At 37.1% G+C, this 20344-nt stretch overlaps 1 long non-coding RNA gene and 1 pseudogene across 1 annotated transcript; one reads left to right on the plus strand and one right to left on the minus strand.

The window, feature by feature from the left end:
* Positions 1–437: 437 nt before the first annotated feature.
* The window catches only part of LOC147396244 (ABC transporter B family member 4-like), a 28074-nt pseudogene continuing 8167 nt past the window's right edge, over positions 438–20344 (minus strand).
* LOC147396245 (uncharacterized) lies at positions 2848–6981 on the plus strand. The gene is made up of 6 exons (XR_015180419.1): positions 2848–3257; positions 3353–3407; positions 5572–5620; positions 5991–6133; positions 6299–6394; positions 6870–6981. It is a non-coding gene; the product is annotated as an uncharacterized LOC147396245 (long non-coding RNA).

Raw genomic sequence — 20344 nt, forward strand, 5'->3', positions numbered from 1 at the left:
ATTATGATATTTTCTAATATTTGCTTGTGGCATTTTTTTATATAAAAAACTTATGGGACAGTTCTTTTCATAATTTAATGTTTTTGAAGAACGAACATTCATGACGAATTGGACTCTATTGTATCCTGCAGGTAGATTCATCAAAAAATTTATATTACTTTTGTTTCTCTATTAGAGTGGACAATAACTGCTATAGTACTTTATGTGCTGGGGAGCAATTTTCATGTTCTTCCCCGACGCTAACATTGTTAAAAGAGTGTGATTCATTGAGCAACCATGTTACAAAGAAGGGAAAAAAAAAGAACCTATTTTCTTTCTTTTCTCATTCTTCCGTAGAACATTACATTGAATCCAACTTCCAGACCAAAAAAAAGGTTAACATGAAGAACACACAAAAATCTAACACGAAAAAAATATGAGAACAATAGAGAAAATTACTAGGACGAAGCACTCATGTGAAGTGCTACAAGGGAAGCATAAATTCCATCCTTGATATTTAGTAGAGTGTCATGCTTTCCTTTCTCGGCAATAACCCCATTTTTAACCACTGTGATTAAATCTGCGTTCTTAATTGTAGATAAACTATGAGCCACCACAATTGTGGTTCGGTTCACCATCACCCTGTCTAAAGCATCTTGAACCACACGTTCGGATTCCACATCAAGTGCGCTAGTCGCCTCGTCTAACAATGATATCTTTGGTCCTTTCACTATGGCATGTGCTATGGCCACTCGTTGCTTCTGTCCACCTGATAATTGGATTCTTCACTGTCCAACTATTGTATCGTAACCCTGCATTGTTTTTTTTTTTTAATCCAACTTTTAGAAGATAGATTAACAAATTAACACTATTGCATTTAATAGTACTATGTCCTAAGAGGTAAAAATGATTTAAATTTGATATGGACGTGTGTTCTAACCTGTTGTAACCAACTAATGAACTTGTGTGCATTTGCAAGCTCTGATGCAGCAATGATCTCTGCTTCTGTCGCCTGTCCTTCCTTTCCATATGCAATGTTGGCTCGGATTGTGTTGATAAAAAACACGGGTTCTTGACTCACCAAACCCATTTGTAGCCTCAACCACCTCAACTGAAGCTTCTGAATTTCGATGCCATCTAGTGTAATGTGACTGAATCAGGGTCGTAAAATCTCTGCAACAATGAGATCATTGTTGCCTTGCCGCTCCCACTCTCTCCAACAAGAGCAACCGTCTAACAGATGGGATCCAAACCATAAGATTTTGTAACAATTAAAAAAAAAAACAGTTTTTTGTGTGTTGGACATAATAGAATAGCTATCAAGAGTTACCTTGCCGGAATGAATGGACAAGCATAAGTCCCAGAATATCTGAATGTCTGGCCTTGTCGGGTACTTAAAACTGACATGACGAAGCTCAATCTTCCCTTCAACATTGTCTAACGTCGTTCCAGAGTCATCACTTGGGTCTATCTTTTACTTCTGGTCAAGAATCCCAAATATTGAAGCAGTTGAAGCCTTGGCTTTACTGGAATCTGGTGCAAAGGAGCTTGATTGAGATATTCCAATTGCTGCCATGGTTAGAGCAAAGAAAACCTGTGAAACAGCAGAGAAACAACATATTAACGACAATAGAATCAGGAACCAACTTACATGTCAAACGACTATAGACTAAGAAATATTTGTGAAGGAATACATACGCTTAAAACCTTGGAAAATGTTGTTTTGCCGTTGTCAACAGGTCGAGCTCCAGCATAGAAACTGGTAGCATAGACACAAAAAAGCAAGAAAAAAGAGAGCCCGAAACCAACCCCACTAATCAACTCCTGCCTTATACCTGTCTTCATTGGGCCTTCACACTTCTTTATGTATAATTGCATCCCCTTATGTTCAGCGCGGAAGGAAGCAATTGTCCATATACTCTCTACCGCGTCATTCGCAACTTGACTTGCTTCCTCATACATCATCTGCAACCATTTGAATGTTAACCTTGTTCACAATCTAATAAAATATAGATTATTTGAACACCACTGAAATTTATGTTGGTGTATATCCCTAACTTCGCTTATTTTTTGGGTGTATCTTGAGCGTTCCCCCCAACACTGGACCCTAAAGGGGGCCAGGATTTGCTTTGCTTGGGCATCCATACAACTTGGGGGGCATTTTCATCTTTAGAAAGTGCATGTTTTGCCCTAGGACACCATACGTATTTCATGTTCAGAAACCGTAAATTTATATTGTATTTTCGCAATTGTCATCAATAAAGAACTATTATTGCAGCCCATGGACGTAGGTAATATTGCTGAACCACGTAAATCTCTAGAGTTTTGTTTTCTCTGCTTTTAATCTTCGTAGTTTATCAATCTTGATCAATCTAATGGAGTTTTTCTACAATACTTTATATATAGGTTATCGTCAGATATTAATACGGAGAGCTTAAATGAACAAAACTGAAAATACGTAAAAAAGATTTTGGTTCATCGGAAGATACCAACTTTCAAAGATATTTTTTCAATAAGAGAAATTTTTGGTGTTCTGGGTTTTAGACTGAACCTTTGCATCTGCACCGAAACCTTTCATGAACTTAACTTGAACATATCCATTAAATCCAATCATGGGCAGCAAAACAACAACGATGAGAGCCAATTGCTAGTTTACTACGAATGCGATAACCAAACCAGCTACTGCTGTTGCCGTGTTCAGAACAAGCAAAGCAAGTGCATCACCAACCAGACCACGGACAGTTGCTGCATCTGCAGAGAGCCTCCACTACGTCACAAACAGTTAAAAACGACTAAATAGTGTGGAAAAAATGACGGACTAAAGCCGTCGTTTATATATGACGACTTTCACCAATTGTTTAACACTTAATGACGATAATAATAATCGTTTATTAACAACTACTTTAATCTGTCATTTAATTAGTAAAAGAATCACTATTGCCACACCAAAGTTTACTAATGTTACACCGATTGGTGTGGCGTTAATAAAATGTGATTATCACTATTGCCGCACCAACTTTACCAAATCCCATATTCAACTTCTTCTTCCTTTCTTCTCTGTATCTTCTTCCTTTCTTCTCTGTGTCTTTTTCCTCTATAACTCCCTAGAGTTTTAAATCTCTAAAGAATAAATCCTATTTTCGATTTCTTCTCTCGTTTGTATCTTCTTCCCCTAAAAAAACCCTATTGTTTTAAATCTCTAAAGAAAATATCCGATTTCGATTTCTTCTCTCACGATTTTGAGTTTCGGACTTACGAATCCAGGCGAGGTTCGTGCGGTAATGCTCTCTCTCTCTCTCTCAGGCATAATGTTTTCTACATCCATTTGGAAATGATCTCTATCTGATTTTATCCTCACTGATTTTATTCACAGATCTCAAAGTTCTGATTTTATTCTCACTGATTTCAGACTTACGAAATCAAGCTAGGTATGATTTTAACGATGCTCACTGATTTTTTTAGTTTATATAGTGAACAATCTCCCATTATTTATTTCTTTGTATCCACTTATTGTGAGAGCTCAGGTTATGGTTAAGGATTGAGCTAGTGTTATTGAGAAATGATGTAAACATAACTGTTTTTCATCAGATATTAAATGCTTATAATATAGATAATGTTTTTTTTTTTTAACATTTCTCTTGGATCTCTTAAATTTGAAGTCTCAATAATTCAATTTACATGAATGGTGAGCATCTATTTTGCTGTCCTTTTATCTTTCCCACATTTTATTTCCATTGATGTATGCCAACATCAAGGTAAGTTCTAGGAAAGATCAGTACCAAAGATAGTTTGGGAAAATCGAAAGGGTCAATAAATAAGGTACCTTGGTGGGACCTTCTTTATTGAAATTCAATATTTCAATAAAGGGTAATATACTTACTGTGAGAGCTCAGGTTATGGTTACAGTTTCTTGGACTAGTTCAACCATAGAGGTTCATGATTTAACCTGTTATTGAAAGCTGATTTGAGAAAATCAATATTGAAATTCAATATTTTCAGGGATGTTTAAGACGATATTAGTGATACTACAGGCTTGGCAGATCCAGATGTCTGTAACTGTTGAAAGATCATGCATGAGTTCACATGAATATATTTATTGGACACTTCACAAGTCTGTAGAAGTTATTTTGTCATGTGTTTGTTTGATCCCTGTTTGATCCCATGCACCTGTAATGGTCACAATAGCGTCATTGAAACTTGCTGGAATATAATAGTTTCTTTTCATATCGAAACTCAATGCTTTGTGTGTTTGTGGGTGTGTATGTGTGCACAAGACAAGAGTCCAACAACATAAACAGATTTATGGATCTTAGCTATTAACAATTAGATTATCAAATTAAGGTCCAAAGACCTCATAACGTATCTTAAAACTTTCTTTGACTTTAAAACAGTTCATATTGGGTTCATCAAAGCTTTTGTAATTTGGCTCTTTTAGTAGCTTTATAGAGATTTGAAATATTTTACCAAGTTTCCCTTAACTTTTCATTCAAAATCAGTGCCTTTGTTTACAAATGTGCTACAGCTTTAATTTGTTGCTGTAAATCTGGATTGAACACCTCATTCTTGTAAATTTGAGATGGGGGTCAATTTGAGACTAATCCAACAAGGATTGGATCAAAACCGTAACTGATCTGATAAACATCAGATCAGATTCTTGTTGAATCAGGTTTATTAACCCTTTATCATGGTATTTATGGTTCTAAAACTTGGCCACTCGGCAAGTCATTCCAGTCTTTGGAAACTATTAGGTGAGATGTCCAATGTGAATTCTCTTGCCACCCCATCCACTATGAAGTATCCTGTCTTTTGGGATGAGATTAGTCCTTACGGTCACACATTTTTCGTATCTTCTTTGAAGTAAAATGAGATTTCTTGGTGAAGGTTGCACAAGAATATCAACCTATTAAACATTAGATATAAACGTAAGGCAAGAAGCAATGGAGAGAAATTTAGCCAAAGTCATCCAGTTTCATTATTTGCACTTGTTAAAGAAACTACTAACAGTTGATTATTTGTAGAGATATTGAACACTTGCACCTTAACAGATAGATACACAGACATAACGAACCTTTATCTTGATTGGGCTTTTATTCTCTTGATCTTATTGTAATTATGTGTATCACGATGGAAATCTGTTATGAGGAAAAATGAGTTTTGTATAAGAATAACACTCAAGTCTGTATGGTTGGTTGTAGCGAAAACATTTTGGAAGGGAAAATGGTCATGGAAAAATGAATTCTGTTGTGTCATTGCATCTAGGAAAATTTCAAAAAGAGTAGATTTTTTTTTTTTATAAATTTCAACGGATCATATTCTTCATTGCTTGGAGGCAAGGGCAGTTTGGGTGCATTTTCTTCAAAGTATTACTAGAATTCTATGCACAATTTCAAATATATTTTGGGATTAATACTATAAGGTTTTGAATCTTGGCCTATACCTGTCTTATCTTTTCCATTCTTTGCCTAGGACTTTCCATGTCAACCTACATCATTCAGTGACAGTTTCCATCGCCTTACAATGTGATTTGGAAATAGTTATTTTCGTTACTTGTTTGCTGGTCAACTAATCTATTTTATTTATAAATTCTTGTAGACATTGGGAAATTCAAATTGGGCTCATCACCAAGGTTGGGAACATCCAGGTTCGTTGTGCTCTGCAACTTAGTGCTTACCATGTGTTGCTCATCTTTAAATAATATGTTATCTATTTAACCCTCTCCATGCCTTGTGGATAACGTGCCTGAAACTACTTGAGTTAGTTGAACCAAAGCAAAGCATGTTAGCTGATCATGTGGTCCAATTGGGCTTAATCTCTTGTATCGAGCTTTGCTTTATTAATATTGATTTCTCTAGTCATGGGACTGTAGTAGTGGGCATGATGCAATTTTTGCCATTATCTTGGTGGCCCATTGCTAATAGAAGCATAAGAATTGAACTTAATGTTTTTCCTTTTCTCCATTCATCATGCATATGTGTGAGAGAGAATCTTACAGTTATATGTATTTTGAAAAGAATTGAATTTGCTGGAATGTAGTTTTAATAAGGGAGGCGAGAGTCATACGAGTTCCAACTCAAAAGTAATGGAGAAATGCAAAGATTTCTTCTTAGCAAGAACTTACGAGCTGAAAAGATGAAAGTTGCTGCTTACCAAATAGGTACTATGACAATATAATTGCTGCTTACCAAATAGCTTATTGCTGCAACTCAGAGCTAAATTCATGTCACATCGTGTATATAATTGCATGAAATCACTTTATACTTGATTATCATTCCCGAATCAAGTATTTAATAGAGAATATGTAGAACTTTTGTTTTTTCAGTAATGATCGCCATCATATTGACATGCTTGTTACATTTGTGCCAAAGCCCAATCTTGTATAGTCATTGGTGGCTCATGTGCCATTGGTGATGGCAATGTAAGTTGTTTGAGTTATTAACTTCTTTTACGTGTGATTTGATTTTGATATAGTTTTTTTATATTTCTACTTGGTTCCTTTTTATCGCATTTTTAGATAACTATTTTTTTAAATTCTAATTCATTCTTTCTTTCTTCAAAGTTCATAGATAAATGTTCTGATATTTTATTGTAGTGAACAGAATTGTACTTTTAGCTCACGTAAATGGTAACTATAATTCAATCTGTGTTACTTGGTGTACTAGAAATTCAATTCTAATTTCTTAGTAATTTCACATTTACCTTATATTGAATTCACAAGGTCTCTCTTTCCAATGCTCACTAGGCCGATTTAGTTTAGTCATTGTTAAAAAATTATAATAAAATAATAAAATGTTTGACAATGATAGTTATGAGAACTCTTTTATTTTGTAATTTGGTATATTTATCTTTCTTGCATAATTACTTGACAATGTTTTTTAATTTTTCAACCACAGATTTCGGCAATATGTCGCAAGAAGTAGAAATGTATGTTCTCCTTAAGAATCGCTACGTCATTCTTCCAAGGACCGAGAAAGACAGATGTTGGTTTTGATTTCTACAAGTGAAGTGAAGTGAAGCTGGTAGAAGATATTTTTTGAGAAATTATTTTAAATATTGGGATGTAGATTAAAATCGCCACCATGAAAACAGGGCATGTTGGATTATGATTGCACATGTAAAATTTGAAGGAAACTCGTTTCCATTTGAAAAATGTAAACATTTGTTTTTTTGGTGTATTTATTTATTTTGTTAGATTTCAATTTTTTGTCCAATGAAAATTGTCATTTTCTTTTTAAGTGAAAAATATAAAAAATGACAAACAATGATGGTTAAATAAAAAAAAAAGTTTGACAAAAAAATGACGGCTTTAAGCCGTCGTTTATATCTACTAATTAAATTTAAATTCGACAAAAAAAATGACGGGTTTGGGCTGTCGTTGTTTTTTGAAAGATCATGACCGTCGTTTTTTTCAACACTTTGTTGACACGTGCCAACCGTCGTTCACTAAAAACGACATCGTTATTTACAACTGCTCTTGCGACGGCGGGAGCCGTCATTTTTCTTAAAACACGATGGCTTTGGCCCGTCGTTTTTTGTAAAATATAACGTAGTGCTCGCACCGATTGCACCACTAGAGTGTGCAGGCTCATCAAACCAACTGACCTCCATGTGAACCACCTTTGTGAAGCACATCGACCGGACCCGTTTTATTAATGCACAACCAGCCACAGAAAAGAAATACGTTCTCGCCGGGGATGCCACGAATGTTGCCACCCCAAGGATGACAAACATCAATCCCCAAAACCTTGAATCCTTCTGAAGTTGACTTGGTGGCTCATAGAGTGTTTTAATGACACCCGAAAGAAGTATACCGAATACTGGAAATATAACTCCATTGATCATGGCAGATACAACACCAAGTGATATAAAGGGGATCTCTGGCTTGTTGAGATAGGCAAGGTGGTAAAGTGGAACTTCCGCTGCCCTTTCTGTTGGTGGTGGGGTTGTAGTGTCAAATTCTGTTGCTGAAGTTTCGAGGATGTTAAGTCTCGTAGGTACATCGAATGACTGAGAACAAGTGGCGGCTACTATTTTCGACTCCAAATGATCCCTGACTTATGGATAGAATGAAGGACATCCGTTGGCTTGACTTCCTGCCCAACTCCACCAAAACATCTGGTCTATCTTCATTATTTATGGTTTGGTCTAAATTTCGGTTTATTTCTTGTAAGTGTATAAGCTGGCAGTATGCTCCATCAGGATCCTCAAGAAGCTCTGAGTGTGAACCTGATCAATTGACACAAAATATATAACTCATTAATAGATTTTTTTTTCTCATGAAAAATAAATAAATAAATGCTAGGCCATTTCATCATCATCGAAGCTTTATGCCATAGTTTTTTGGGTTGGCTGAAGCTACGCCATTTCAATCCCCAAAAGGACCATAGTGAGCATATAATAGAGATGCACCTACAGTGAGCATATAAAATGTCGAGTCAATTGAATGTTTCGGTTAATGAAAAATCGATATGGTATTGACCGATACATTCTGGTATACCCAATGCATTTCTGAAACATTAAACGTTTTGGGATCAATTTTTCGTATCTGACTCAACCTATACATTCAGATATTTTAAACCATGCATCAGTGCTTGAAATAGGATGCTATGAAATTGTGTAAGATTGTATACCTTTTTCAACAATCTTCCCTTGATGAATGACGGCAATCATATCAGCGTTCCTAACTGTACTCAAACGGTGAGCAACAACAACCGTAGTTCTATTGACCATGACCCTGTCTAATGACTCTTGCATAATTCCCTCGGATTCTGCATCAAGTGCACTTGTAGCTTCATCTAGGAGTAAAATTCTTATGTTAACTCGGTCATTGTTGAAAAAAAAATATTTTTATTTGGTTTGCTAACATTGTTTGTGTTTGTTGTTTATGTTCTTTTTTTATTCACGCATGGACATGTTGTAATATTTACTTTCTTTTGCTTTAATTACATACTTGTAAGGGGGTCGATTGAAAAAACAAAATGATGAATGAAAATGCACAAGCACTTGTGAGCATAGCCAATTACATAAGCCACCACACCCTCAATATATCTAGCCCCGATATCTAGTAGTTCTACGATTTGAGATTGTTATTTCAAGTGTCGTAGATGAATACATTAAATCTGATCACCAACCAACGACATGTGTACTTTGGTATGCATCGAGTTTTGAATATCGGGCAACCATAAACCCGCCTATTAGCAGCATGCATGTGCCCGATTAGATGAGCTAGGACACGAGTTTCCAAGAATGTATCGACCCCCGAACAAAGTTGTATTTGTTTAAGTTGTTGTCGGGCCTCAAAGTCCAAATTGTAAGCCCACGAAGGCAACCTTGTATAGATTAGAATTTCTTTCTTTTCTTGCATTTCCTTGCTTTGCCCCTTAGGTAAAAGGGGAGGATGTGCTTACTGCATTACATTCAAAGAAAAACAGGAACTAGTGAGGAGCATTCAAAACAAAAATCAAGAAACCAATTTTTGTGGAATCTATAAATTGGATTTCTTTCTGGTTCGTGTTCATAACACGGATAACCAGAAATGTACCTTGTGCTTGAAACACGGATAACTTGAAATGTGTCTCATCCATGCTTGAAGCAAGGATAAAATAGGGAATGTCTCACCCGTGTTTAAAGCACAGATAGAACAGTTAATGTCTCATCCGTGCTTAAAACACGGATAAGACAAGGATAGTTCTATTCGTGCTCCAAACACGGACCAGTATGAATCCTGAACAAACTAGATTCATGAGAACTCCCACTTGTTGTTTAAACATCAATACCACTTTCAAAAAAGAAATAATAAAAAAATATCACAAATTTTGGAAAACTAAGCAAAGGGGATTTTCTTCAATGAGCCGAATCAAAACAAATTTTAGACTTTAGGCCTCAAGTGGGCCCATGGCACCTCGTCCAACCATGAGGGGTTTTCCGACCAATCAAGTTAGCCCCAAAATCTGAGGACAAGTAGGATCTAACATCCTCAAGACTCCCATCAATTGTTTTCAAAAAAAAGAAAACAAAAAAAAATGTGGAATTTCTCAAATCAAACCAATTTTATAGCCCCACCCATAACCGTTCGATCTGGGTCCACGACCTGTATCTACTCAAGCTGGGTCCATGACCCGTACCCATCCAAATCGAGTCCACGACCCGTATCCATCCAAATCGGGTATATAGCCCATATCAATCCAAATCGAGTCCACGATCCGTATCCATCCAAATCGGGTCCACGATCCATATCCATCCAAATCGGGTCCACGATCCGCACCCATCCAAATAGGGTTCATGACTTGTAAGGTTCATGACTCGTATTCAATCCAAATCGAGTCCACGACCCATATCTATTTCGAATCGGATCTGCCCATATACAATCTGGATATGTCTACGACCCATAACCGATCCAAATGAGGTCTACAATCCAATTTCGACCCGAACCGAGTCTAGGATCCATAGGTGACCTAATAAGGACAACAAACCAAGTGAAATCACTCATTGTCCAAAAAATTATCTTCAAAAAATACAAACAAAAAAAGATTCAAAGGCCCCAATTGCATTTATTGATCAAAGTCAGTGCCTAAGAACGATCTTGCTCTGTTGATACAAGATTAATATACTACGTCTATTCAAGGAAACGAGATGATTTAAGAGTGCCTTTGCGAAAGCATTGTGCGCTACCTCTTCCCTAGGGATCTGACTAGCCGGCCTTGATTTTAAAGAATTAGATTGGGAGCTAATAGAAAAGGTATTTTTTCAATTCAACTTATTTGCAACAATCTACTTTTACAAAATGCTATACCGACTTTGTGTTCATGCCAGCTCATGCTGATGTAATTCTTTTTCAAAATGTTTTACCAGCTCCGTGCTGATGTAATTATCTTTAAATTATACTGACTTTGTGTCGATGCCAGCTCCATGCTGGTGTAATCTCATTTTTCAAAATATTTTACCAACTCCGCGTTGATGTCAGTTCCGTGGTGATGCCAACTCTATGCTGATGTAGTCGTTCTTTTTAAATTATGCGTACTCCATATCAATGACGGCTCTATGTCGATGTAATCCTCTTTTTTTCAAAATGTTTTCTAATTCCATGTTGATGCCAGCTCCATGTTGTTTTAGTTCTTTTTTTCTTTAAAATATTTTACCATCTACGTGTTGATACCAACTCTGTGTTAATGCCAACTCCGTGCTGATGTAATTCTTTTTTATCAAAAGATACCAACTCTGTGTTGACGCCAGCTCCATGCTAATATAATTGTTTTAAAGTATACCGACTCCGTGTTGATGTAATCATTTTAAATTATACCGACTCTATATTGATGCCAGCTCCATGCTGATGTAATTTTTTTCTCAAATAATACCGATTCCGTATCGATACCAACTCCGTGCTGAGAAAATTCTTTTTTCAAAATGTTTTACCGACTCCGTGTCAATGCCAGCTCCGTGTTGATGTAATTATTTTTTCAAAATGTTATACCGAAGTTGTATCGATGCTAGCTCCGTGCTGAGAAAAATTCTTTTTCAAAATGTTTTACCGATTCTGTGTCAATGCCAGCTCTGTGCTGAGGAAATTCTTTTTTTAAAATATTTTACGGACTCCATGTCAATGCCAGCTCTGTGTTGATGTAATTCCTTTTTCAAAATGTTATACTGATTTTGTGTCAATGCCAGCTTCGTGCTGATGCAATTATTTTCAAAAGTACACAACCCAGCTCCGTGCTGATGTAATTATTTTCAAAAATATGCAACCTTGCTCTATGCTGATGCCAACTCCGTGTTGATGTCAGCTCCATGCTGATGTAATTATTTTCAAAAAAATACATAATCCAGCTCTGTGCTGATGCCAACTCCACGTTGATGTCGGTTCCATGCCAAAAATAACTTTATCCGACCTAATAAAACATCGTGCATTTTCTTTTTTGTAAACAAGATAATAACGCTTGGTCTTCTATACCCACAGGTGGCCAACCAAAAGAAATATAAATAGCCAGAGGTACCTCTGTATTTTTTCAGATCTTCAACCACTACCATGAGTACATCTGAAACAATATAACCTGCAACAACCGAAATGTTAGATATTGATGCAAAGATTACAACATTATTGAAAATTACTGAGTGGCAAGAAAATATGTTGAGTGTCGTGTTAGCCAATGCCAGCTTTATACAGGCCCGGACAATACAACACCATGCATTGGGGTCAAACCAGGATCTACCCGAGCAACCTTCACAAGGGCCATAGACCACCCTACCACCCACAGTGCCGGGATAGCAAGGGCCCCCACTTTACATTCCGTATAATCGACTACCCCCTGTGGTCATTCTTAATGATGAGTGTAAATATAAGGCCCAAAGACTAAAAACATGATAGACGAGAAGATGGCCCAAAAAATTGAGTTTCTTCATGAGGAAATAAGGATAATCAAAGGCATCAAAACCATGAACAAAACTTGATTTAAGGACCTCTGCTTCTATCCTAACGCACAGTTGCCGGCCAAGTTCAAGTGTCTGGAGTTCGAGAAGTACAATGGGGTAGGGTGTTCTATGTCACACCTAAAGTTGTACTATGGTTCAATATGCCAGTACGATGAGGATGACAGATTGCTAGTATAGTTGGTCCAAAGAAACCTAACGGGGTCGACCATCAAATGATTTTCAGAACTAGATCACATATTTATTAAGAATTGGCAAGACCTAGCGAAAATATTCTAGCATAATTACAGGTTCAATACAGATATGGGTCTGAACCAAAATGACATGTCTAAAATGACACGAAAACAGAGAGAAATAGTGAAAGAGTATCCCAGAGGTGGCGAGAGTTTGCTTCACAAGTAAGGCCTACGATGATCGAGCAAGAGATGAACACCACGTTTAGCTAAATACTAGGACACGCCTTTTATACTCATCTGGTGGGACATACTACGGGCTCCTTTTTAAATCTAGTACAAGTAGTAGATCGGGTCGAGGACAGGATCCGAATCGATCTGATATTTGACTTCACAAGCCTAGGGGCAGCAGCAGGGGCACCTCCACAAAGGAAGCTAGTACCATTGGGAAGGAAGAAGGAACAAATACAAGTTAACAATGTACAATCAAACCGACCCATCTTCATCCCGGTACTAGCACCAAAACCACAAGTTTCGTTTACTTCATAGGCTCCAACGCCTCCACCAACTTGGACCCTCACACCTTAGAACCCATTCTGAGCAAATCCTCCACCAGTCGTACAACAAGTACCACAATAAGGGTAGAACCAATAGGCATGTCCCAACATGGTAAATATAGTGTTCATCAGGTTGCTCATGACACTGTCAGATTTACTCCCAATCTTGCTCAAAGGAAAATATCTTACCAAACGACCACCAAATCCAGAAGTTGAGAAAGAACCAAGGTACAACCCTAACTTGTTTCGTGAATTACATATGGGTGCTCCAGGGCACTCTACAAATCAGTGCTGGCAACTCAAACATCAGGTACAGAACCTGATAAACAAGAAAGCCCTTATATTGGATGGACCAACACATCCCACCCAACAGCAGAACATCAACCAAAACCCCCTACCTACTCCCAATGGAGGGGGAAATGGGCACAGAATAAATGTCATTTTGAAAAAATTAGATTTTAATCCATCAACTTTGATAGCTCCTATCGGGACGAAGATCAGAATCCACCTAACAAGGGAACTAGAGACATCATTAGTTAACACCATTTTCCAGTATACAACGAACCCACCTCGAAACTTGTAACTACTACTTAGAATAGTTGATCTCACCATCCATCTTACTCATCAAATTCCCAATACTACTACCCGACCACCTCTTATTATACCTTGTACATCGTCAAATCTTCAAAATTTAACTCGGCCGCCTCTTCATAAACCTTACACCTCATCCTCACGACCACCACTCATCATTCCTTATATTTCATCGACTCCTCGAGTAGCTCTTCCCATCGCCACAACATCCAAATCACAACCACCACCCTTTATCCTTAATGTAAAACTTGATCCACCTCCAATGACCATACGCTCACCTAAACCATTCCCCTATAGCTCTAATCAAGCAGTCTCATGGAGCTACGAGACAACTATCATCACATCAGTCGGGGTCGAGACGATGAAAAAAATGATGGCGGCCAACATTGGCCACATGAAAAAAGTAGGGAGGTGCTAGAAAATATCGATAAAAGGGGTAAGCATCAAGGAAGAGATAAAAGAAGTAGCAAAATGAACAGTTGATGAGGAAAAAATAAGAAAAAAAAAGGGCAAGATAAATGAAGATGACAAGGAAGAGAAAAAAGGGAAAATGTCGGATAAGGAGGTGGCAGACTTCATTAAGCTTATTTGCAATAATGAACATAATATAGTGGACCAATTGAACAAGCACCCAACTCAGATCAGTATTTTGGGTATTCTACAAAAGTTGGAGGAACACCAAGAAGTATTATTGAGAATCCTAGGAAAATCGCATGTACTTACGACAACTTCGTCGACACAGTTGGAGCAGATAGTTAGTCAGATCATGGCTCCCAACCCCATCATCTTCACAGAAAGTGAATTCGTGCCAGAAGTACGGTGGCACGTCAAACCATTAAATATCATGGTCATGTGCAAGGGCATGATGGTTGTTAAAGTACTAATCGAAAATGGCTTAGCCCTCAATGTTTATCCTCTTAAAACCTTTCGAAAACTCAACGCTAACTGATCAAATGTCAAACCCAACAACAAGGTCATCCGAGATTTTGACAGCTTAAAAAGGGATTCTCTAAGAGAAGTGGACCTACCAATCACTATAGGCCTTTGTACATTTGAGGCCATGGAAATACTAACAACTTTCAACTTACTGCTGGGTAAGTCATAGATCCATATTGTTGGGGTGGTACCTGAAAGCGCCCTCGATCCGCGGGGTGCGCGGATCCGCTTTTGACCCTTGAGGTTTGGGAGTCGCCACCTAGTTATTACGGTCTAGGAACCGATCAATGACTCTAAACGGATAAAAACTAATCTAAAACCAAAAAAAACTGAATTCGGGGATCAAGTTACGGGGTTGGAAGGTGTTAGGCACCAACCCCGCCCGGCCAAAGCCGGTCTCTACTAAATTCCCAAGTAAATTAAATTGCTAAAACCTAGATAAGAAAATAAATAAAAATAAAAAGTTTACCTTTCCGATGGCAAGGACTTTGTTCCCTCAGATCTGACAAAAAGAGCTTCTTGTACCGTGCTCCCTTGCTTCGTCTTGTCTCCGGATTTGACTTCGGATCTCCTAGACTGAGGTATCTCCTTACTTTTGGATCTGAACTCTTCAAGTTTTTTGCGGATTTGGGGGTGTTTTTGGAAGGCTTTTAGGCGTTTCTTATGCTAAAATCGAAGGGGGGATGTTAAGTAAGGAGTTGGGGATCCAAAACTAGGGTTTATGGGGGGCTAGGGGAGCTTCTAGACCTACTTCTCTTAGGGTTTATGATTTGATCCGAAAATAGGGTGTGAGCACCTTTATTTATAGATATTTTTAGGGGTTGATTTGGATAGAGTTAGTGTTTAATTATAGATCTTTTAATTAAAGTTGTGTTTTAGTTTGACTTGTTTTAGGTAGAATTATGTTTTAATTAGAATTGTTTCAGGTAGAATTATTTTTAAGTTAGAACTCTATTAGATAGAGTTATTAATCAATTATAATTCTATTATGACTTTTGGTCTTATTTGATTGACTTTTAATGTTTTGACTTTAGTCTTAATTGATTGACTTTTAATATTTTGACTTCAGTCTTGCTTAATTGACTTTAATTTTGACTTCAGTCTCACTTGATTGACTTTAATACCTTGACTTCAGTCTTGCTTGATTTACTTTTAATTTTGGAGAACCCCCTTCCATTATTTCTTTAATTCTTTGGACCCCCAAATGGAGGGGTCCTTAAAGAAATATCCCACGAACCCTCAACAATTTTGTCTGAGAATCCGATTAATCGATTTTTTAGGTTCAAAATTTTAAATTAATTTCATTATATTTCACTTTAATTATTTAATGTTTTATTTATTAATTTCGAATTTTTTAATTATGAAAATTGTGAAATTACCGTTTTGCCCCCGGAGAGGACTTTTCACGTTTTAAGTCGGTTTTTAATGTTCTAGGATGTTTTAGAATCGGTTTTTCACAAGGAATTCAATAAGAATGTTGGTTTGTGTCATTTATGAAAATTTTTATGTGAAATGATTGTGAACTTTATGAGGGGCATTTTCGTAATTTTATCAGATTTTGTTAAAATTGGCGAAATGATTTATTTGGTTCCGATTTGTTATTTTATGTGTTTGATAAAGTTTTCCTAAGCGTAACGTAGGCTCTAGGGTTGTTTTGATGTCAGGGGTATTTTGGTAATTTGATCAATTTTTAGTGATTTTTATCGTGAAGTTTCTTTTTTGGTCTGCAAGATGATGATTTCTATGTTGGGGTCGTATTTTCCTAGCGTAGCGTGGTTTCAAAGGTTTTGTCAATTCGAGATACCTCATCCGGATTTCTGAAACACATCTGGTAACAAAATAAAGCAACGGAATACACATCCATCATTGGGAATCCTTGCGATCGGGTTGACGAGTTGATTAATCAGGCGAGTGCAAAAATGGGGTGTCTACAGTACCTTCCTCTTTGCACCAAAGGGTCAAGTTTATAATGGGATATTGGATGATATCTGTCTTAGCAGAGAACTTGATCCCAGTTGGGAGAGTTCTGCACATTCATTTTATTGACATAGAAATGACGAAGGATAAGGTATTTTACCATTCTTACCAATTCACTATCGTTAATCATGTCGAAAAAAGGAAAGAGAAGGTAAAAACAAAATTATCAAGGACAAATCTGATGATTGGACGGGTTTTGAAGGAAACAGGTTACCGACCCAGATAAGGATTGGGATTGGAAGGAAAAGGAAAAATCACGCCACTTGAAGCGAAGAAACACACTCATTATTTCGGTTTGGGGTTCAGGCCTACAAAAAGGGACATATCGGATATGAACGAAAAAAAAAAGAACTTCGACTAGCCAGAAAAACAAAATCGTGAACCAAATATTTGGAATCTGGGTAAAGTTCCTCATATCAGCATTAACTTTTAAAAATCTCAAGCTAGACCCGACAGCTTATCAAAACCACTGCTAACAAGCCAACTAGGAAGTCGAGAATAGTAAGTTACAAACCCCAACACATTCAAGAAGACTCAGTTGTTGAGTCTCAATTATCCCTCGTGGAAGGCATTGATATCCTATTCAATGGAGATTCCAACAAAAGTCTACAAAAAACAACCCGAGAACCTGCAAAAGTGGAAATCACTACAAGCAAAAAAAATGAACCACCCTTCTCCATCAGCATCGATTGGGTATCAGCCATCATCCCACCAAGCTTGGGAGGGACCATGCCAAAGTCTGACAGCATTCAACCTGAGATAATGGTCATCTCCGAACCACCAACAGAATCACCTTCCCACCTCATTCGTCCCATCAGAGAATGAGAGGTCTTGTACAACTAGAAAGAATTCCTCTTAGCCCTTGAGGCTGTTGAAGCCTATAAAAAATGCCATTTAACAAATCTAATTTGCATGAGGACCATAAAAAGCATTCGTCCTTAGGGAAAGACTATTTTGAAGGCTCCCTATCTTTACTAATGAATTTGCATGATTGTTCTTATTTCAAATATCTAGAAAACAATAAAAAAATCAAATATTCCTCAAAAATCAAAAACATTTCGAAAAATAAAAAAAAAATAAAAAACTTTTAAAATTGTAAAAAATAGATATTTTTCAAAAATTGAAAAAAGAGTTTTCAAGAGATTTATCTCGATCAAATGAGTACCAAGATAGAATAAAATTTAAAATGGATCAGTATGATTTCGATCTTGAACTCGACTTTGACCTCATAGGGATCAAAGAAAAGTCTGAGGACGAAATGAAATACCCACCTAAAAAAATCAATGACTTGGTAGAATGTCACGAGAAAGGTGTTCATCTAAACATTGGGGGTACAGATTCAATCAATCTTGGTATCGAAGAGGACTCACGAATCTTCAAGATCAGAGCTTTACTAACACAGCAACAAAATGATCAAACTCTTACAGGATTATCAAGATGTCTTTGCATGGTCATATAGAGATATGCTTGGGTTAGACAGATCTTAATGTCCACAAATTACCAATTGCTCCTGGAAGCAAGCCAATCAAGTAGAAATTAAGAAGGTTGAAGTCAAAATAGACCCTCAAGGTCGAAGATGAGGTCATGCTGCAACTCCAAGTAGGATTCCTCGTAGTTTCTACCTACCCCGAGTGGTTAGCTAATGTCGTCCCAATACCTAAAAAGGAAGAAAAGGTACGCATATGTGTTGACTATCGAGACCTGAATAAAGCTAGTTCTAAGGATGATTTTCCACTACCACACATTAACACTCTAGTCAACAGTACAGTAGAGCATGGCATGTTCTCGCTCTTGGATGAGTTCTCGGGCTATAACCAGATAAAAATGATAAAAGAGGACCAAGAAAAGATTACATTCGTTACACCCTGAGGTATTTTCTACTACAAAGTCATGCCATTCGGGTTAAAGAACATATGGGAAACTTATTAATGTGCGATGACCACATTATTCCATGACATGATCCATAAAGAAATAGAGGTTTACATAAACGACATAATCGTTAAGTCTGGCATAGAAGAAGATCATCCGGTAAATCTCAAGAAGTTGTTCGATAGGCTAAAGAAGTATATTTAAGGCTCAACCCGACAAAATGTGTATTCGGGGCAACATCGGACAATCTACTAGGATTCATCATCAATAGAAGAGGTATCGAGATAGATCCAACAAAGACTAAATATATCCTCAAAATGAAGGCACCCATTTCAGAGAGAGATGTTTGAATTTTTCTAAGGAGAATATAATACATTAGTCGGTTCATTGCTCAACTCACACCTATTTGTGAGTCAATCTTCAAGCTACTCAAAAAAGATACACCAAAGAAGTGGAACAAGGACTGTTAAGAAGCTTTCGACAATATCAAGTAATATCTGTTCAATCCACTAGTCTCAATCCTTCCTACTTCAGGGCAATTTTTGCTAATGTATATTTCAGTGCAAGAGACATCAATGAGGTATGTATTAGGGCAACATGATAAATCAAGAAGGAAGGTATATGGCATCTACTATCTCAACAAGAAATTTACCGAGTGCAAAGTGAAATATTCGACACTTGAGAAGACTTACTATGCATTAGTTTGGGCATCTCAATGGACTATGTGATTATTTGCTTAGTTACTTGACTATGCTTATTGCCAGAATAGACCCTTTGAAGTACATTTTTGAAAAATCAACGCTAACAGGTCACACTGCAAAATGGTAATTATTGTTATCTGAGTTTGACATTACCTATATCACTCAAAAGGTCATCAAGTGACATGCCATTGTCAATCACTTAGGCGAGTACCCTTTACTCAATTAATGAGTCGTTAAAGACAAACTTGCCTGACGAAGCCCTATTACTCACTAAGATTGAGAACGATGAAGAAAAACTAGGTTGAAAAATGTATTTTAACGGAGTAACTAATAAAAAAGGGAATGGAATGGGGGTAGTCTTGATCAAGTTAAATGGGTCCCATATACCAATTGCCATCAGATTAAAGTTTTAATGTCTTAACAACGAGGCGGAATACGAAGCATGTATATCAGGGTTGAAAGCAGCAATAGATCTTGAGATAGATGAAATTGACGTATTCGGAGATTCAAGCCTAGTAGTCGATCAGATGATTGGGGAATGAAAGACCCAATAGTAGAGATGGATCCTTTACCACGAGTATCACAAAGAATTAAGCCAAACTTTAATAAGATTTCATTCACATACATGCCGAGAGCTAAAAATCAATTCGTAGATGTACTAGCTACACTCGCTTCCATGATCAGTATTTCAAAAAATCTAGTTATCAACTCTATCGAGATCGAAATTTAAGATGAGCTGGCCTATTATCTACCCATCGAAGTAGAAGAGTCTGAAGAAAAGTCATGATACTCGAACATCAAAGCATACCTTGAATATCGAACCCTCCCCTCAGATGTAACGCCAAATGATCGAAGAACCATTCAAAAATTGACAGGCCAATTCTTCCTAAACAACGATATTCTGTACAAGAAATGACATCACGAAGTCCTGCTCCAATGCGTGGCAAAAGTAGAAGAAAAACAATTAATCGAGACTATACATGAGAGATTCTATGGACCCCACATGAATGGTCACATGCTAGCCAAGAAGATTATGAAGATGGGATATTATTGGACAACGATGGAGAGTGACTACTATTAGCATGTTTGAAAATGCCATCAATGCCAGATTTATGCCAATAAGATCACTTCGCCTTTAGAA

The sequence above is a fragment of the Akebia trifoliata genome, chromosome 8 (genome assembly GCF_017979445.1).
Source record: "Akebia trifoliata isolate Shusen 1 chromosome 8, ASM1797944v1, whole genome shotgun sequence".
Lineage (NCBI taxonomy): Eukaryota > Viridiplantae > Streptophyta > Magnoliopsida > Ranunculales > Lardizabalaceae > Akebia > Akebia trifoliata.